The following is a 20,539-nucleotide window of genomic DNA, read 5'->3' on the forward strand; positions in this document are numbered from 1 at the left end:
GCTGTAATGAATGAATCAGAAGTGTCCTTTCTACACATCTGACTTCATCATGATCATGTCTCCCCTCTGCTCAAGTTCTTCTAGTAGTTTCTCACCTCACTGAGATGAAGAGCCCACAAGGCCCATCTTCTCTCCAAACCTTCCCTCCCTGACCTCAGCTACTCTGCGGCTCACTCCCGCTCCAGCCACACTGCGCCTTGAACATACCAGACACATGGCCCCAGGGCCTTTGCATTTTCTGTTTCCTCTGCCTAGGACTCTGTCCCTTAGGTAACCCGCAGCTCTCTCTCTCTCTCCCTCTCTTACTTTTTACAGGTCTTTACTCAACCATCACCTTGTTAGAGAGGTTTTTCCTGATTAACCTTTTGAAAATTGCAACTCCCCATCTCCCTTCCTTATTTTATTTTTCTCTAGAACACTTCTCACCATTTAACACACTATCTGATTTACTGATGTGAGAGTTAGACCGTAAAGAAGGCCGAGCACTGAAGAATTGATGCCTTCAAACTGTGGTGCTGGAGAAGACTCTTAAGAGTTCCTTGGACAGCAAGGAGATCAAACCAGTCAATCCTAAAGGAAACCAAACCTGAAGATTCACTGGAAGGACTGATACTGAAGCTGAAACTCCAATACTTTGGCCACCTGATGTGAAGAGCTGACTCATTGGAAAAGACCCTGATGCTGGGAAAGATTGAGGGCAGGAGGAGAAGGGGACGACAGAGGATGAGATGGTTGGATGGCATCATTGACTCAATGGACATGAGTTTGAGCAAGCTCAGGGAGACAGGGAAGAACAGGGAAGCCTGGCGTGCTGCAGTCCATGGGGTTGCAAAGAGTCGGATATCACTGAATGACTGAACAACTGAACAACAATCTGATTTACTTATCTTTTGCACGCCCCCCCCCCCAACAAGAATGTAAGTTTCATGTAGATAGAGATTTTGTGAGCTGTACTCTCTACTGTATGGCTAGAATATGACCAGCGCAGTGGATACCAAGCGGGGTTGTTGAGATTAAATAAAAGAACATAAAATACCTGAAAAGCACAGAGCATATAATAAGAATTATGTAAATATTTGCTATTATTTTATTTTTGTTTTAAACTCCATATAACCTAATGAGTAGTTTGTATTATAATATGCATTTTTAAATTTTTTATTAAATTTTTTTAAGTCTTTATTGAATTTGTTATAATATTGCTTCTGTTGTTTATGTTCTAGTTTTTTGGCTTTGAGGCATATGGGATCTTAGCTCCCTGAGCAGGGATTGAACCTGCATCCCCTGGATTGGAAGGTGAAGCCTTAACCACTGGACCACCAGGGAAGTCCCTATAATATCCATTTTACAGAAATAAAAAGTTGAGGCTCAGTGTAACCTTGAGGTCATACGCTAGTGGTTGGCAGAACCAGGATTCAAACCCATCTGACTCTTATGTTTTCTGCACTCACTTCCCTTGTTCTGCTTTGGAAGTCCTGGGACAGAAGAAAGGGCAGAAATCCATTCATTCTGGAATAAGCTCCAAGCCCAAGAAAGCTCCAGCCCAAGTGGGTGGGGATTAGGGGACCAGGTCTGCAGAATTCAGAAACATTTCTACTGCGTGGATCTGAAATGGCGTGTGGCATTCTGTTTACTTCCTAACTTGACCAAAAAATGTAGCAGAGCCTGCCAATTAAAAAATGTTTTCATGACCCCAGAAAATCCGACTATTGGAGACATTTACTTTAAACAGTCATTCCACCATAACAGGAAAGAGAGGCAGAGTAGAGGAGTTTATTATAACAGCTGCTTTCATACCCAAAACAAGGTTCGGCTGTTTTTGGCAGGTTGTACTGGAGTGGAGTTGGCAAGAGCAGACAGACTGCGTGAGTTTCCTTTCAAAAGATCATTTTGCTTCCTTAGAAAAACTCACGACTGGACTATCTAGCATGAACTACAGATGTGTGTTCCTTCTCTGCTCCTCTGTCTGCCGGGGCTTCCACCCCACCTGGGCCTAAACGGGGCATGAACTTCCAAATGCAGAGAGGGTGTGGGCTTTGAAGCTGCAAACACCTCCAGCTGCTTAACTCTGAAACTCGGTGTCCCTGTCCAGAGGGCTATTACTAGGATTAGTGTGAGGCAAATGCAGCTCCGAGCACATTGCCAAGTACACAGGCAGCTATTATGATGATGCAGTTATTAGCATGACTTTATTATTTTTTATTTTTTATTTTTTTTTCTCTAATTTTATTTTATTTTTAAACTTTACATAATTGTATTAGTTTTGCCAAATATCAAAATGAATCCGCCTCAGGTATACATGTGTTCCCCATCCCGAACCCTCCTCCCTCCTCCCTCCCCATACCATCCCTCTGGGCCGTCCCAGTGCACCAGCCCCAAGCATCCAGCATCATGCATCGAACCTGGACTGGCAACTCGTTTCCTACATGATATTTTACACGTTTCATTGCCATTCTCCCAAATCTTCCCACCCTCTCCCTCTCCCACAGAGTCCATAAGACTGTTCTATACATCAGTGTCTCTTTTGCTGTCTCGTACACAGGGTTATTGTTACCATCTTTCTAAATTCCATATATATGTGTTAGTATACTGTATTTATGTTTTTCCTTCTGGCTTACTTCACTCTGTATAATAGGCTCCAGTTTCATCCACCTCATTAGAACTGATTCAAATGTATTCTTTTTAATGGCTGAGTAATACTCCATTGTGTATATGTACCACAGCTTTCTTATCCATTCATCTGCTGATAGACATCTAGGTTGCTTCCATGTCTTGGCTATTATAAACAGTGCTGCAATGAACATTGGGGTACACGTGTCTCTTTCCCTTCTGGTTTCCTCAGTGTGTATGCCCAGCAGTGGGGCATACACTTTATTATTTTTTAAATAAATTTATTTAACAATAAAAAAGCAACTATCCTCCAATTATTAATGGGAGGATAATAGATTTAAAATATTGTGTTGGCTTCTGCCATACAGCAACACGAATCAGTCATAGGTATACATATATCCCCTTCCTCTTGAACCTCCCTCCCACATCCCACCCTTTCCCACCCCTCTATGTTGTTACAGAGCACTGGTTTGAGTTCTCTGAGTCACACAACAAATCCCCATTGGTTATCTATTTTATATTCAGTGGTGTATATGTGTCCATGCTACTCTCTCCACTTGCCCCACAGTCTGCTTCTTCCCTGCCAATACTGCCCATGTCCATAGTCTGTTCTCTATGTCTCTGTCTTCACTGCTGCCCTGCAAATAGGCTCATCTGTACCATCTTTCTAGATTCCATATATATCCGTTAATATACGATATTTGTATTTCTCTTTGTGACTTACTTCACTCTGTATAAGGGGCTCTAGGTTCACCCACCTCATTACAACTCAAGTGCACTCTTTTTTATGGCTGAGTAATATTCCATTGTATATATGTACCACAGCATCTTTATCCATTTATCTGTTGGTGGACATCTAGGTTGCTGCCATGTCCTATGTATTGTAAATAGTGCTGCAAAGAATGTTGGGGTACATGTCTTTTTCAGTTTTGGTTTCCTCAGGGTATATGCTAGTAGTGGGATTGTTGGTGGGAATGTAAATTGATACAGCAACTATGGAAGACAGTATGGAGATTCCTTAAAAAACTAGGAATAAAATTAGCATGACTTTAAGTGTCTACAGTCTTGAGTCCTGATTTCTTCTGAGGACACTCCTGGGGTATTCCTTTTATGAAACCTACACAATGTGAAATGCAACTCCTTTCCTGGGGGCTTTTTAAAAACACTATATATATATATTTTTTGTTGTTGTTTGTTTGTTTGCTTCACTAGGTCTTAGTTGTGGGATCTTTAGTTGAAGCATGCAGGATCTAGTTTCCTCACCAGGTGTTGAACCCTGACCCCCTGCGCTGGGAGAATGGAGTCTTAGCCACTGGGCCACGAGGGAAGTTCCCTACTAGGGGCTCTTTAAAAAGTGACTTAGCTGCACCCCTTTCCTTTCAAAACTGCAAAGCGGACAAGAAGTGGAATGAAGAGAGAGGCCAGGTTCCCCCTATAAGAGTCACTGCTCTTAGGGTCCAAGACGGGAGGAAAGGGAAGGGAGAGAAGGGGACTGGATGGCGGCCTGCAGGGCAGGGCTGCACTGGGGTTGATGCTGGAACTCTGACAGAAAGCCAAGGGCCCCTGGCTCCTAGGACCAGGGCCTTGCCAGGCTGCGCCTCTCGCAACACGAGAGCAGAGTAAACGACTGCAACCGTCCCAACATTAATGGCTTCCAGATGGCCAGGGAGCAAATAGCACAGGGCACGCTTGGCACATGTGAGTCCACGGGTCTGATGCTCATCACTCAGGCCAGTGACCCAAACTCAGAAAGAACCCACGTGACTCAGAATCAGACCTGCATGCAGCACGCACAGAGGCGGGACCGACAGCGCGTGCTGGAGAATCCCAGGTAAGGGGACACACACCCCATATCCTGCAGGGTCTCCAAGGGCACAGAAGCTGCCTCCCTCCGGCCATGCCTGCTTGGCGGCATTTGAGTCTGAGACCCTCAGACAGCACAGACCTCGGGGCATGAAGGAAATGGGCCTCCCGCGCATCTAGGAGCTTAGGGCTGGGCTGTGCTGGGCTTGGGACCCATGCTCCAGGCGGGAAATCCTTGGCCATCGCTGGCAGCTTTGAAGACCTAGTTTTGATTTCAAAAGCCTTTAATCCTGTCTATTCAGAGCCTGAATTTGGAGCACTTGCCTTCCAAAAAAAAGAGAGGGAAGCCTGTAAACAGCACAAGGGGCGTGGATTCCAAGGGGCACAACTGGCAGAGTGGGGGTGGGGAAGGTGGGTGAGTGGGTGGGACCTGTACTCCCTCTCCTCTGAGAGGGCCAAGGTTAAATTCAGATGTTAAAACATCCTGCAGGGCCCCAGTTTGAGCTCCCTGAGTCACAGCAAATTCGCATTGGCTCTGTATTTTACATATGCTTCCATGCAACTTTTTGTAACAACCAAGAGGGGTGGGATGGGGTGGGAGGTGGGAAGGAGGTTCAAGAGGGAGATGACATATATATATCTAGGGCTTCCCTGGTGACTCAGACAGGAAAGAATCCACCTGCAATGAAGGAGACCTGGGTTCGACCCCTGGGTTGGGAAGATTCCCTGGAGGAGGTCATGGCAACCCACTCCAGTACTCTTGCCTGGAAAATCCCCATGGACAGAGGAGCCTGGCGGGCTGCAGTCCATGGGGTCACAAAGAGTCAGACACAACTGAACTACTAAGCACAGCACACGGCTGATTCATGTTGATGTATGGCAGAAGCCAACACAGTATTGTAAAGCAATTATCCTTTAACTAAAAATAAACCAAAAAAAAAAAAAAAATCCCACAGCCCAAGTACCAGCTCAATTAAAGGAGAAGCTGTGATCATGCATGTCTGCAGCCTGGACCCCACATCCAGGGGTGATATTCCAAATATTTAATAAATGTCCTGGCACGAGCACTCATCAACAGGCAGGGATACCCCCATGGCTCTCCTGGCTGAGTGTCTGCCCATCCTGAAGAGACGTTTAAAAAACAGCATAGCAATTACTCGTGGGTGGAGCATCTCAGCACAGCCAACACACTTTCCACTGTTGACTCGCAGTTCTCCCTGCCTGGTGCTTTACCTGGAGGGTGACCGGCTCCACGGTAGCCTGGTCACACAGGAGATGGGCTGTACGCCCCAGTCGTGAATTAAAATAGGAAGAAGAGGGTGGGATGATTTGAGAGAGTAGCATTGAAACATACATGACCCCATATATAAGAGAGATAAGCCAGTGGGAGTTTGATGTACGAAGATCTGTCACAACCTGGAGGGATAGGGTGAGCTGGGAAGGGAAGTTCAAGATGGAGGGGACACATGTACACCTATGGCCAATTCAGACTGATGTATGGCAAAAACCATCACAATATTGTAAAGTAATTATCCTCCAATTAAAATAAAAAATTTAAAAATAAAATAATAAAACAAAACTGTTATGAAAGCAGATGGGCGGAGGCCTGTTTTAAGCTGCTCCTCTGTTGACTCTTGAGAGTCCCTTGGACTGCAAGGAGATCCAACCAGTCCATCCTAAAGGAGATCAGTCCTGAGTGTTCATTGGAAGGACTGATGTTGAAGCTGAAACTCCAATAGTCTGGCTACCTGATGTGAAGAGCCGACTCATTTGAAAAGACCCTGATGCTGAGAAAGATTGAGGGCAGGAGGAGAAGGGGACGACAGAGGATGAAATGGTTGGATAGCATCACCGACTCAATGGACATGAGTTTGGGTAAACTCCAGGAGTTGATGAAGGACAAGGAGGCCTGGCATGCTGTGGTCCATGGGGTAGCAAAGAGCTGGACATGACTGAGCAACTGAACTGAAATCTGTTTAAAGAAAATAATCATAAGGACAAGTCCCAGGGCTCAGAGAATATTCTCCCATCCCTGTGAAACTGGGTAAAAATCCCAATCGCATCATTTTGTGAACCAAAAGCCTTGAAGTGACTGCTGCAGACCCTTGGGCTGGCTGAGCAGCACTGGGTCCTGCAGGGTATGACTGATGGGGGAGAGAGAATGAGGGCATTAAGTTCCCCACCTCCAGGAGCTGACACTGAGGTCCGGCAACTAGCATCAGTCAGATATGACTGGCTCCCACAATATTGCAGTCTGCACCGCTCTCCATGAGCCACTCTATGAGTGCCAGCGGATGTGTCAAGAGAACGCAATTTGTCTTGTCCTTTTTAAAAAAAAAAAATTATTTAACTGGAGGCTAATTACTTTACAATATTGTAGTGGTTTTTGCCAAACATTGACATGAATCAGCCACGGGCACACATGTGCCCCCATCCACAACCCCCCTTCCATGTCCCTCCCCATCCCATCCCCCAGGGTCATCCCAATGCACCAGCCCTGAGCACCCTGTCTCATGCATTGAACCTGGACTGGCAACCTGCTTCGCATATGATAATATACACGTTTCAACTCTAACTTCTCAAATCATCCCACCCTCGCCTTCTCCCACAGAGTCCAAAAGTCTGTTCTTTACATCTGTGTCTCTTTTGCTGTCTCGCATATAGGGTCATTGTTACCATCTTTCTAAATTCCATATATATGCGTTAGTATACTGTATTGGTGTTTTTCTTTCTGACTTACTTCACTCTGTATAATAGGCTCCAGTTTTATCTACCTCATTAGAACTGATTCAAATGCATTCTTTTTAATAGCTGAGTAATACTCCATTGTGTATATGTACCACAGCTCTCTTATCCATCCATTCATCCATGTCCTAGATGCTAATGGACATCTAGGTTGCTTCCATGTCCTGGCTATTATAAACAGTGCTGTGATAAACATTGGGGTACACCTGTCTCTTTCAATTTTGGTTTCCTCGGTGTGTATGCCCAGCAGTGGGATTGCTGGGTCATATGGCAGTTCTATTTCCAGTTTTTTAAGGAATCTCCACACTGTTCTCCATAGTGGCTGTACTAGTTTGCATTCCCACCAACAGTGTAAGAGGGTTCTCTTTTCTCTGCACCCTCTCCAGCATTTATTGTTTGTAGACTTTGATAGCAGCCATTCTGACTGGCATGAGATGGTACCTCATTGTGGTTTTGATTTGTATTTCTCTGATAATGAGTGATGTTGAGCATCTTTTCATGTTTTTGTTTTGTCTTGTCCTTTTTTAAAAAAGTTATTTATTTACTTTTGGCTGCACTGGGTCTTTGATGCGGCACTCAGGCCTTCTCTAGCTGTAGTGAGTAAGGGCGAATCTAGCTGCGGTATGTGGACTTCTCACGGCGGTGGCTTTTCTTGTTGCAGAGCACGGGCTCAGTAGTTGTGGTCCACGGGCTTAGTTGCTCCAAGGCACGTGGGATCTTCTTCCTGGACCAGGGATCAAAACTGTGTCCCCTGCATTGGCAGGCAGATTCTTAACTACTGGATCCCTCAGGGAAGTCCTGTCTTGTCTTTTCTATACCCCTCCAGACACCATGTGTTTCTTCTCGGTTGATTCTCCCTTTTCCTTTCCACTCCCAGACTGTCAGTCTCTCCATTCTCATCCTTCTCTCCCCTCTGCACCCCTCCCCTCACCCACTCTCCTCTGCGGTCCTGTTCATTCTGAGCTACTGTGCTTCATCCTTCCTGTTCTTTCTTCCCACCAGCGCCCACGAGAACCTTACACTTAAACTGTCAGTAAGCGCCCTGCACACTCTTGGGTGAGTACTGAGCAGGAACCTTGTAGGATGGTTCCAACAACTCCCTCGGTTGGGGAGACAAGGGCTGGATGACTTGTTCAACCCCCTCATCACAATACTAGATTTTCCTTAGGAGAAAAAGCTGCAACAAGCAGAAGGGCTCGCTTCTTCCTGACCAGGTTCATGCAACCTACAAACTTCACAAAAACGAAGGAAACAGCGAAGGAAAAAAAAGCAGGGGATGGGGGGGAGCAAAAAGGAAAGAAAGAAAAGGAACAAAGAGCAGAAGAGAAAGACCCAATTTGAGAGCGATCACAACTCACTGAGGTCAAAGTTCAAACTACTAAAACTGTTTCTAATGTCCCGCTAAGCAGCGGCCTCTCAGTTCCTCTGACAAGTGATTGAGGAGGAGTGGTCTGCTCTCAAGGGGGCTCATGAATCTCCACGCACGATGGTCCACACAGAGGGGAAGGTGGCGAAGCAGAGGTCAGACAGACGAGGGCGAGGTCATCCATCAACCCCGACGTGCAAGCGTGCCTGGGACAGCGGGTGGGACACGAGCCATCTGGCAGCTTCCCTTCTGAGAGCAGATTCAGAAAGCACACAAACCACAAAGGAGAAGAAGCTGTACTTCCGGAGGAAAAGCAGAGATATCTCCCCAACGCTGAGGTAAGAGCTTTGTTTTATTTTTACTTTTCCAGTGATGAAGAAAAAAATCCTACTTCCCTCTGATTTGGGATTATTTTTAGCCTACATGCCTCAGCTTTGATGCCCCACAAGCCACGCCGTGTCTTTTCCCCAGCCTGAAACTTTTCAGAAGCTTCCCACTGCCTAGAGTGTAAGACAAACAGGACGGCATGGCACCCAAGGCTTTCCAGGTGGGACCCCCCCCATCCACCTCTCTGTCTTGTCTTCTTCCTGCACTCTCGGCTCAGACATCAGAGTACTTGCATCTCCCAGATCTCATATACTGTGGCACGCTCCTGTGATACACATGCTTCCCTCTGCCTGGAACGCCTTTCCCAGTTTGCTTGCCTACCCACATTGTACTCTCCCTCTGTGCGGGCATGTGTGCTCAGTCCTGTCCGACTCTTCGCAACCCCATGGACTGTAACACTATAGGCTCCTCTGTCCATGGGACTTCCCAAGCAAGAACACTGGAGTGGGCTGCCATTTCCTCCTCCTGGGGATCTTCCTGACTCAGGGATCAAACCTGCATCTCCTGCATTGGCAGGTGAATTCTTTACCACTGAGCCACCTGGGGAGCCCAAAACTCTAGCTCCTCTGTGAAGCCTGACTCCTAAGGGTTCCCTCTCCTGTACTCTACTGCACTTGAAAGCCACCTTTATTATCTCTCACTGTAATAGAGACAAGAACTGTATCTTTCCATCCTTTTGTCACCAGAGTCTAGCCCACAGGAATTGTCCCAAATGCTGCCAACTGTTCCTGTAGCATTCATGTGGATTCTACATGTATAAACATTTAGTTACACACACAAACACACATCCATACATAGCCATCATCTGCATCTCTAAGGCTGCATGAACTTTCTGACCAGGGCCCCAGTTGGGCTGGATTGATGGAATGGCATGAGCAGTCTATCAGAAATCAAGTCTGAAACTTGGAAATGCATGGCTTCATGTGCTTGGAAATCTCATATACACAGTCAGCACCTTTCAACTCAGGCAGAGTCTACATGCTTTGCTGAGAGAGGACAGCAGATCAGAGTGAGTGAGAGCAGAGGAATGGAGGTTCAAGGTCTTGTGCAGAGCCTCACAGCTGGACCCCTTTCAGCCTCCTGGGAAAATAGCCCTGATCAGGTCATTCTACTTAAAGAGCCATTTACTATTACCATCCATTTTAATTCCATTTTTAATTAGCCCTTTCCCAAAGAGCCACCCACTGTCAAAATTGCTGGGTAAGCAGTCGAGACTTTTATAAATGTCAAAGCCAGTGGAACCAGCCTCAGAGAAAGGCAGGTAAGTGCAGGAAGGGACCCTTTGTATTCCAAAGCATGTGCAGAAAAGTGCAGAAGTGGGTATTCACATGCAAAGGGATTTTTAAAAACAGTCCATTGTATTGCGACACAATTCTGCCCCAAAATGCTACTCGCGCCACCTGGGAAGCCCCGGAATGCTCCATATGCTGCGCTGTGCTTAGTCACTCAGTAGTGTCTGACCCTTTATGACCCCCATGGACTGAAACCCGCCAGACTCCTCTGTCCATGGAATTCTCCAGGCAAGAATGCTGGAACAGGTTGTCATGCCCTCCTCCAGGGGATCTTCCCAACCGAGGGATCGAAGCCAGGTCTCCAGCACTGCAGGCAGATTTTTTCCCAACTGAGCCACTAGGGAAGCCCAAGAATATTGGAGTGGGTAACCTATCCCTTCTCCCCAAGGGGGATCGTCCCCACCCAGGACCAAACCGGGGTCTCCTGCATTGCAGATTCTTTACCACCTGAGCTACCAGGGAAGCCCAAAATGCTGCATAATGATCCTTAAATGCCAGTAAGTTTGGCATGAAACTGACAGGATGAGAAAGGAGTACCTGCATCTTGAATGTGCTGCAGTTCTGAAGTCTGGTTCTGTGTTCCATTAAAACAGTTCACCTCTCATCAGGAAAATACTTGCTGGATTTACGAATGTCAAGAACTCATTATTGGGCATGTTTAATGAGCATAACAGGTCTGTGATCTTCCAGGGACTTAAAAAAGCTCTTTGCCACTCTGGGGGAAGACAGGAATACAATAATCCACAGTATACTCATACAGAGGTGGAATAGTATTTTTATCACCATATACAGTATTCCACAGGTTAAAAAGGCAATGCAGATAGCCAGAAGAGAAAATATTATTTCCAGGGCAAAATATATCTTTAAATGATCAAACATCTGCCTTGCAAATCAGCTTGCCTGTTTCAAGTTGGGGACTACTTATATAAATCATTCAGACACACTCAGGGAAAAAAACATCCCTTTTTCTTTCTACTTTTCATGCACAGGGTCAAGAATATAGGATCAATTAGTTTCACAAGCATATGGTCTGACTTACTATCTTATAGAGCAAATTGCTCAAACAGGATGAGTGTCTTCTAAGTGTTCTGCATCTCATCACAGGGGAGTAGGTTTTCCTAACCTAGCAAGTGCACGGCTAGGTTAGAGGATTAAATATTTAAAAAGGAGTTGAAATTAAAGAAAGAGGATTCAGAACAATTGAAAGGCTGGAACTCCAGAGCGAGGCAACACAATGAAATGCAATAGGAGGTAGGGCCTTCCTTACTTCTGCATTATGGTGTGGTAGAAAGGGCATGACTCTCATTTTTATCCTGACACCCCACTGATCAGGTACCTCTGAGTCCCATTTTCCTCATCTGTATAATGGGCACATCACAGGATTATTGTATAGGTTAAATAAGACCATACATTGCCGGTGAATACTATGAATGTGGCACATATTAGGTCAACGTATTGCAGCTTCCGTATAGTCAAATATATACAGTCCATATAGTCAAGGTTACGGTTTTTCCAGTAGTCATGTACAGATGTGAGAGTTGGACAATAAAGAGGGCAGAGTGCTGAAGAATGGATGCTTTCGAACTGGAGAAGACTCTTGAGAGTTCCTTGGACAGCAAGGAGATCCAACCAGTCCATCCTAAAGGAAATCAGCCCTGAATATTCATTGGAAGGACTGATGCTGAAGCTGAAGCTCCAAGACTTTGGCTACTCAATGTGAAGAGCTGACTCACTGGAAAAGCCCCTGATGCTGGGAAAGATTGAAGGCAGGAGGAGAAGAGGGTGACAGAGGATGAGATGGTTGGATGGCATCACTGACTTGATGGACATGAGTTTGAGCAAACGCCAGGAGACAGTGGAGGGCAGGGAAGCCTGGCGTGCTGCAGTCCATGGGGTCGCAAAGAGTCGGACACAACTTGGCAACTGAACAAAAACACTGCAGTTTCCTCTTTTTCTCTCCTTTCAAAATGCAATTCGTCTTTGGAGGTGTCTGCAGAGAGCACGCTTTTTGGTCTGTGGCTCCAAGCTGCATGTTTTATAAGACAGTCAGGTGTCTGCAGAGAGCACGCTTTTTGGTCTGTGGCTCCAAGCTGCACGTTTTATAAGACAGTCAGGTGTCTGCAGAGAGCACGCTTTTTGGTCTGTGGCTCCAAGCTGCACGTTTTATAAGACAGTCAGGTGTCTGCAGAGAGCACGCTTTTTGGTCTGTGGCTCCAAGCTGCACGTTTTATAAGACAGTCAGGTGTCTGCAGAGAGCACGCTTTTTGGTCTGTGGCTCCAAGCTGCACGTTTTATAAGACAGTCAGGTGTCTGCAGAGAGCACGCTTTTTGGTCTGTGGCTCCAAGCTGCACGTTTTATAAGACAGTCCCCATGTGGGAAGTCTGTGGTTCTTCCAGTACTGCTTCTAGACTCACAGGAAAGTCTGGCTAATTCTGGAGTCCAGGATCGGGCAGCTCGATGCTATTGCACACATAAGCCACATCCTCCCACCTAGCCTTTATCAGTATTAAAGGTGAATTTTTAATTGAAAAAAAAAGCACAATTGCCAAAATATCAGATGGGGGTAATGGCTTAGAAATAAAGAGAGCTTGGGATTTAAGTGTGTAGCAAATTCACCATGCACCAAATGATGCTGCTCAAGTGTCATACGCGGTGTGATGGAGGTGGGGGAGGGGAGTGATCTCTCAGGATGGAGACGTACATCCTCCTGCATCCCGTGTCCCCAGATGTCTTGTGATGACATCCCAGAGAGCCAAATTAAATTATTTGCCAGAAACATGACAAATAAAACACAAAACATGAGCTCAGCAAGCTCACTGCAAAACTTAAGTCATTATCATACTGGTTTTGTATCAATGTACAAAACTTCAAGATGAAAAATCTAAAACTCAAGAAACAAGTATGAGTTTCAGCTTATCGGAGAGACCCACCCATTCAACAACAGGCTACAGCCTCTCCTTGACCCTCACCACTCTCCTGCCTTCTCATCCTTTCTCTGCACTCAGCCTGGGCAGCCAGCAATGCCTCTGGTTGGCACAGACTCCAGAGCAGTGGTTCTCAATCTCGGCTACATTTGGGATTTTCCCAGAAGTTTATACTAATCTTGGGGCTCAGGGCAAACCCCAGGTCAATGAAGTCAGCATCTCCAAATTCAGGGTGGGGAGACAGGCTTTGTCCAGGTGATTGCTACATGCAGCCAAGGTTGACAACAGCCACTCCAGAAGGCCAGTCCCATTCCAACCTGGTACCAGTTTGGGGCCGCAAACCTGTACTTCTCCAGTGGCTCAGACGGTAAAGACTGCCTGCAGTGAAAGAGACCCGAGTTCGATCCCTGGGTCAGGAAGATCCCCTGGAGAAGGGAATGGCTGCCCACTCCATTCTCTTGCCTGGAGAATTCCATGGATAGAGGAGCCAGTTGGGCTACCGTCCATGGGGTCATAAAGATTCAGAGATGTCTGAGCGACTAACACTTTCACTTTCACCACCTCTGGGCCACAAACCTGAGGAAGGTTGCTGAGTTAGGAACCTGTTTAAACAGGAGAGGCCAGAATGGTGAAGAGTCTAACCTCTGACAGAAGGACAACCTGCTAAGAACACCAAGTTGGGTGCTTAAAATACCCAAGGTCCTATCAGGTATAAGAGGAAATGATTCCATTCTGTTTTCTCTGCATTGTGTCAAAGGGTATGAACTAGAGAGAGAGAAATGGATTTCAGCTTAAACTCCATAGAACTTTTGTGTAAGAAGAACACTGCAAAGACTACCTAACAACCTGTCCCTGCACAGGTGAGAGCTCAGACTGTGGTGAAGCCCACTGGCAGGGATTCTACAAAAATCAGGCATGGGATGGGGGTTAGGACAGTGACCCTTCAGGTCTGCCATAACACTGTGATCCCAGCTGTCTTTGACTCCAAGGGCTCAATGGCTAATGTCAGACCAAACCACCAACTTTTGCAAAGTGAAGGGGAAAATATTAACACAAGCGAATGAATCCATTATAAACCTTGCAAGCATGCATGCTAAGTTGCTTCAGTCATGTCTGACTCTTTAGACTGCAGCCCGCCAGGCTCCTCTGTCTATCGGGGTCTCCAGGCAAGAATACTGGAGTGGGATGCCATGCCCTCCTCCAGGGGATCATACGGACCCCGGAATTGAACCCTCATCTCTTATGTCTCCTGCATTGGCAGGTGGATTCTTTTCCACTAGCGCCACCCATGAAGCTCATTATAAAACTTACCAAATGGATAAACATGAGCGGACTGGGACTTAGGAATAAACCCCAGAAGACTGAAATGCCCAGGAGTCCCTTCCACAATACCACACAGTTCATTCCAACAGTGGGAAATAGAGCAGTAAGAGGCAGCTGAATGGCCACGCTGTGGCAGCCCTCTGGGGGGGCTATCTGCTGATTTAAGAAGATGGACACTCAAGAGGAGACCCCTGCTGTTTATATGGTTGTCCAAGTTAATTATCCCTATATTTTCAGATGAAATGAATGGTAATCTGTTTATCTAGGTCAAATATTTAGAGCTGTCTTTGTCCCTTGACGGTCGTACAAAAATACATAGTGTTGTGCTTTCCGGCATTATAAGGAAAGATCAGGTTAAAAAAATAGTAGCCGCTTCTTTATAGGCTCAACACAGTAAGCCCTTATTTCTGAAGTACTCTAATTAGATCCAACTCTAAACAAGTGGTTTAAAAAGGGATTTAAAAAAAGACAAAAGAAATTCTGAATGCCTGCCATATTTTTGTCTTGAGTTTATACATATGTTTCCCCATAGAGATAATGAAATTCTGGCCTCTGGTCTCTGCAACCATTCCTAAGAGTAGTAACTACCTCTGCACAAGAGAAAAAATGCACAGAGCTATTGCAGATGGCTAATCAAGTGCTGTTTGGTTACCAGAACAAAGAGGGGGATCGAAGTAAAGGAAGAAACTTTATACATCACAACATTGCTGTTGCTGCTAAGTTGCATCAGTCGTGTCGGACTCTGTGTGACCCCATAGCTGGAAGCCCACCAGGCTCCTCTGTCCCTGGGATTCTCCAGGCAAGAATACTGGAGTGGGTTGCCATTTCCTTCTCCAATATCACAATATACATGTGATACATAATATACACAATATGCACGCTCAATCATGTCTAACTCCTTGCGACCCCATAGACTGAAGCCCGCCAGGCTCCTCTGTCCATGGGATTTTCCAGATAAGAATATTGGAGTGGGTTGCCATGCCTTCCTCCAGGGGATTTTCCTGACCCAGGGATCAAACCAGCATTTCCTGCATCTCCTGCATTGGCAGGCAGATTCTTTATTGTTGAACCACCTGGGAAGCATGGGAGGATGTGATTTTTTCTCTGCAGAATAAATAAAAATCTTTGGAAGAGTAAGGTGGTGCTGAGCGGCATTTACCAGGTGTTCATTAGTTTGATCTTATTTTGGAACACATCCGTCAGCGTGAATTGTGGATTGATAGAGCTGGTGGGTCTGTGGCGGGGGCGGAGGGGAGAGCTCACCGAGGAGAAAGGATTATCAGGGAATCTGCTGTGGGGGTGGGGGTGGGAAAAGAGGAGAATGCCAGGCTCTGGTTTGGCCTTTGAAGGATGGGGCTTTAGGGAACTACAGAATCACTGATCAAAGTTACAAATTTCCCTTAGCCCGTGTTCCTTTGAGTCACTTGTACTAACAAGATCCAATGTCTGTAACATTATTGAGAACTAACTATGCAAGGCATCTGTCAAGCACAGGCCTGCAGCAGTGACTGGAAGACATAGCTGCTGTCTGGGAATCCCAGAATAATATGCTGTACAACCTCTACACTCAACCAGCAGCATCAGCATCACCCAAAGCTTGTTAGAGGCAGAACCGTGGGCTTCTCCCTAGACCTACTGAGTCAGAATTTGCACAGAACAAGATACTTAGGTGAGTCTTGTGCTCATGAAAGTTGGAGAAGCACTTCAATAAGAAGACTTTGGGTTTCTCTCCTTTCATTTAAATTATTTTTAATGAAGACTTTATGTTTTAGATAAATTTTAAGTTCACAGTGAAATTGAAGGGAAGGGACAGAGATTTTCCATGTACTTCCACATACACCCCTCTACATGCACAGTCTTCCCCACTCTCAACAACCCCCACCAGTTGTACATTGGTTACAACTGATGAACCTGCATTGACAGGTCATCATCCAAAGTCTGTAGTTCACATTTGAGTTCATTCTTGGGACTGTACATTATGTGGGTTTGGACAAATGTATAATGACCCATGGGGCTTCCCTGATGGCTCAGCAGTAAAGAATCTGCCTGCAGTGCAGGAGACATGGGTTCAATCCCTGGGTCAGGAAGATCTCCTGGAGAAGGAACTGGCAACCCACTCCAGCATTTTTGCCTGGAAATTCCATAGAAAGAGGAGCCTGGCAGGCTACGGTCCATGGGGTTGCAAAGAGTCAGACATGACTGAGCATGAGTGTGCAAACATACACACACACACACACATAATCACCTGTATCATTATTATGGTATCACACAGGGTAGTTTCACTGCTCTAAAAATTTATTTTTCTCTCCCCTCAACCCCTGGTAACCATGGATCTTCTCACTGTCTCCATAGTTTTGCCTTTTCCAGAAAGTCATAGAGTTGGAATCATACAGTACGTAGCCCTTTCTTGATAGCTTCTTTCACTTAGTCATGTGCATTTAAGCTTTTTTCCATGTCTTTTAAGGACTTAACACTTTATTTCTTTATAGTGCTGAAGAATATACCATCATCTGCTGGTACCACAGTTTATTTATTCATTAACCTACTGAAGGACATCTTGGTTGCTTCTAACTTTTGGAAACTATGAATAAAAATGATATAAATACCCACGTATAAGTTTATGAGGGGACATGGTTTTTAACTCATTTGGGTAAATACCAAAGAGTGTGACTGTTGAATCGTATGGTAAGAGTATGTTTAATTTAATAAGAATAACCTCTTATTTTCAGATGGAAAGCTGAGGTTCAGGAAAGTTATGGAACTTACCCAAAGTCACATCATGAATTTATGGCAGCCAGGTCTAGAACCTGTATTTCCTTTTTAAATATTTATTTTGATGTATTTATTTGCCTGTGCTGGATCTTAGTTATGGCACACAGGATCGTTAATCTTCGTTGCAGCATTCAGGCTGTAATTCCCTGACCAGAGATCAAACCTGAGCCTCCTTCACTGAGAGCATGACATCTTAGCCACCAGACCACCAGGGAAGTCTGTAGAACAAGCATTTCTTGATGCTTCATCTGGAAATACAAGTGTGGTGGGAGAAGAATGGATATGGGAATGAGGGAGACCTGAATTAGGAAGCTCTGTGCCTCAGTTTCCTCACCTGTGGACACTAAGATGCTTCTATTTCCCTTGTTGTTGTTCAGTCGCTAAGTCATATCCAATTCTTTTGGACCCCGTGGACTGCAGTGTGCCAGGCTTCCCTATCCTTCACTATCCCTCGGAGCTGCCTACAATTCAGGAGACCCAGGTTCAATCCTTAGGTTGGGAAGATCCCCTAGAGATGGAAATGGCAACCCACTCCAGTATTCTTGCTTGGAAAATTCCATGGACAGAGGAGCCTGGTGGGCTACAGTCCATGGGGTTGTTAAGAGTTGGACACAACTGAGCAACTATATTTCCCTAGCAGCGTAATGGTGAGGAGTCAGTGAAATAACATAGCTGAACATGCCCCAGGTGCTTAATAAATTTAACTTTCAAAATTGTTTTCTGTTCCTACCAGCACCTTCGAGGGACCCAGTGCATTGGGAAGAGACCAGGTGTGTACCTGACTCAGGCTGGGGCTTCTCCACATAGAAAGGAGTTTTCCTGGACAAAGAATGTAGAACTTCGTCTGCTGCAGGGTGGGTGGCACGGAGCTGCCCCTGTTGTTCAAGACTGGTGTCTATGCTTTATATAGCTCCCTGGGTGCCCCAGCCCTGGTTTCTAACAGTGACATGCTTGTTTTTTGGCAGATTAATTGGTAGTAGAGTTGTCTGCACAGCTGCCCTTTACTGCTAATAAACTTGGGTCCCTGTGAGCTGTGGCCTTAATGATTTGTTATTTCTTTTTCCAAGACGGATAAAGTGTGTCCTTCTTTAAGCTGATAATTGTCTTGTATCAGGACACAAAACTGAAGAGCACACTGAGCGACTGATCATGTAGCAGTGATTAGAAGGGGTGCCTTCTGGTCCCATCACTTCATGGGAAATAGATGGGGAAACAGTGGAAACAGTGTCAGACTTTATTTTGGGGGGCTCCAAAATCACTGCAGATGGTGACTGCAGCCATGAAATTAAAAGACACTTACTCCTTGGAAGAAAAGTTATGATCAACCTAGATAGCATATTGAAAAGCAGAGACATTACTTTGCCAACAAAGGTCTGTCTAGTCAAGGCTATGGTTTTTCCAGTGGTCATGTACGGATGTGAGAGTTGGACTGTGAAGAAGGCTGAGCGCCGAAGAATTGATGCTTTTGAACTGTGGTGTTGGAGAAGACTCTTGAGAGTCCCTTGGACTGCAAGGAGATCCAACCAGTCCATTCTGAAGGAGATCAGCCCTGGGTGTTCTTTGGAAGGAATGATGCTAAAGCTGAAACTCCAGTACTTTGGCCACGTCATGTGAAGAGTTGACTCACTGGAAAAGACTCTGATGCTAGTAGGGATTGGGGGCAGCAGGAGAAGGGGATGACAGAGGATGAGATGGCTGGATGGCATCACCAACTCGATGGACGTGAGTTTGAGTGAACTCCAGGAGATGGTGATGGACAGGGAGGCCTCGTGTGCTGCGATTCATGGGGTTGCAAAGAGTCGGACATGACTGAGCGACTGAACTGAACTGAACTTCCTAAAAGTATAAAGAAGGAACTGAGGCTCCAATATCCAATGAAGGAAAGTTACATGGCTTAAAATAGCCTGGAGTTAAAACTCCCCTCCCGGTCCTCCCCACCATTCTATGCAAAATGAAGAACTCTCACCCGAAGAAAAAAAATGGACATTAAGGTTAATAACGCCCAGCTCCGAAGGAAAAAAATGGACATTAAGGATGATAACTGGATATTAAGGATGATAACACCCAGCTCCCAGCGGGTCCAGCCTCTGGCCAATCTCCAGAATTCCTTGCCCCAGCCGTTTAAGAGATAACTACTCCGAACAACCGTGGAGAAGAACAGGCCCCCTTAAGACAGTAGATGTCCACATATATGCCTATATATACTTTCTCTTTTCTTAGGTTAGTGCAGCAGCTCACTAATCTGACTGCTGCCCCTTCTCACCTCATTAAAGGCGATCTGTTCCTGTAAAGTGCCAGTCTCATTCTCTTTCCAAACCTCGCCTTCTCTAACTCCCTTACCCTACACCCTTCCTTTTTTAAATCCCCTCACCCTCTCTTTCTCACCATGCCCCCAAATCCATGCTTAATGTCAAGAGGCAGAGAAACTTCTGCTTCTAGTCTAAGTCTCAGGAGGAAATTCCCACCAGTAAAGCACTATGATTTCTCTTCTTTAAATGTTTGAAGGCTTCTACACCACAAAGAGGGCTTCCCAGGTGCCTCAGAGGTAAAGAATCCGCCCGCCAATGCAGGAGATGCAGGTTCCATCCCTGGGTCAGGAAGATTCCCCAGAGGAGGAAATGGCAACCAACTCCAGTAATTCTTGCCTGGGAAATCCCATGGCCAGAGCAGCCTAGTGCGTTATAGTCTATGGGGTCACAGAAGAATCAGACATGACTTAGTGACTTAACAGCAACAAATGCCATGGAGCAAAGTCTTGGTGATGTTTTCCTATGTCACAATGAAGAACTGATCAATCTCTCATGGCACCATTAATTCCGATACAATCATATATGTATTTTCACAGACCTTAAAAATAAATAATGTGTTCTAGGAAATTTCAGACTCTTTGCTGAAAAGTATTTGCAGAGTTAAGCAAAGTTCAGTTTGATGAGTGTAACCACAGTACAAACCACATGTAATTTTTAAAAGCTTCACTATCTTGTTGGGTTTATTGGTATTTCTCCTTACATGTGACAAAATTAATGTCCTATAAAGCAGAAGTCTGCTGACATTTTATCCTACCAAGAAATAATCAGTTCAGCTAATTACTAGCACTCTCCAACTTCAGGGATCCAGGGAAATCAAAGGAAAATTTAACCCACGGGGAACACAAAGGTCTGCTTTAGCCAAGAGCTTCAGTATCTTCTCCACCAAACATAATAGTTTATCAGATCTGGGCGAGGCAGATGGATGTGAGTTTTGCCTTCTTCCTTCCACTCTACCTTCTAGTCAAGGGACCAATGAACTGTAAAACAGTCTCAACTGGACAGCAGGAGGC

At 45.5% G+C, this 20,539-nt stretch overlaps 1 protein-coding gene and 1 long non-coding RNA gene across 3 annotated transcripts in view; one reads left to right on the forward strand and one right to left on the reverse strand.

The window, feature by feature from the left end:
• Positions 1–20,539, reverse strand: part of COLEC12 (collectin subfamily member 12) — a 185,262-nt gene that overhangs the window by 58,259 nt on the left and 106,464 nt on the right. The window lies entirely within an intron of this gene.
• LOC147346064 (uncharacterized) lies at positions 8,163–19,511 on the forward strand. Its single transcript, XR_015153893.1, has 2 exons — positions 8,163–8,859; positions 17,954–19,511. It is a non-coding gene; the product is annotated as an uncharacterized LOC147346064 (long non-coding RNA).

Source organism: Bos grunniens, chromosome 24 (genome assembly GCF_055505025.1).
Source record: "Bos grunniens cultivar Pamir isolate PY7600 chromosome 24, Bosgru_T2T1.0, whole genome shotgun sequence".
Taxonomy (NCBI): domain Eukaryota; kingdom Metazoa; phylum Chordata; class Mammalia; order Artiodactyla; family Bovidae; genus Bos; species Bos grunniens.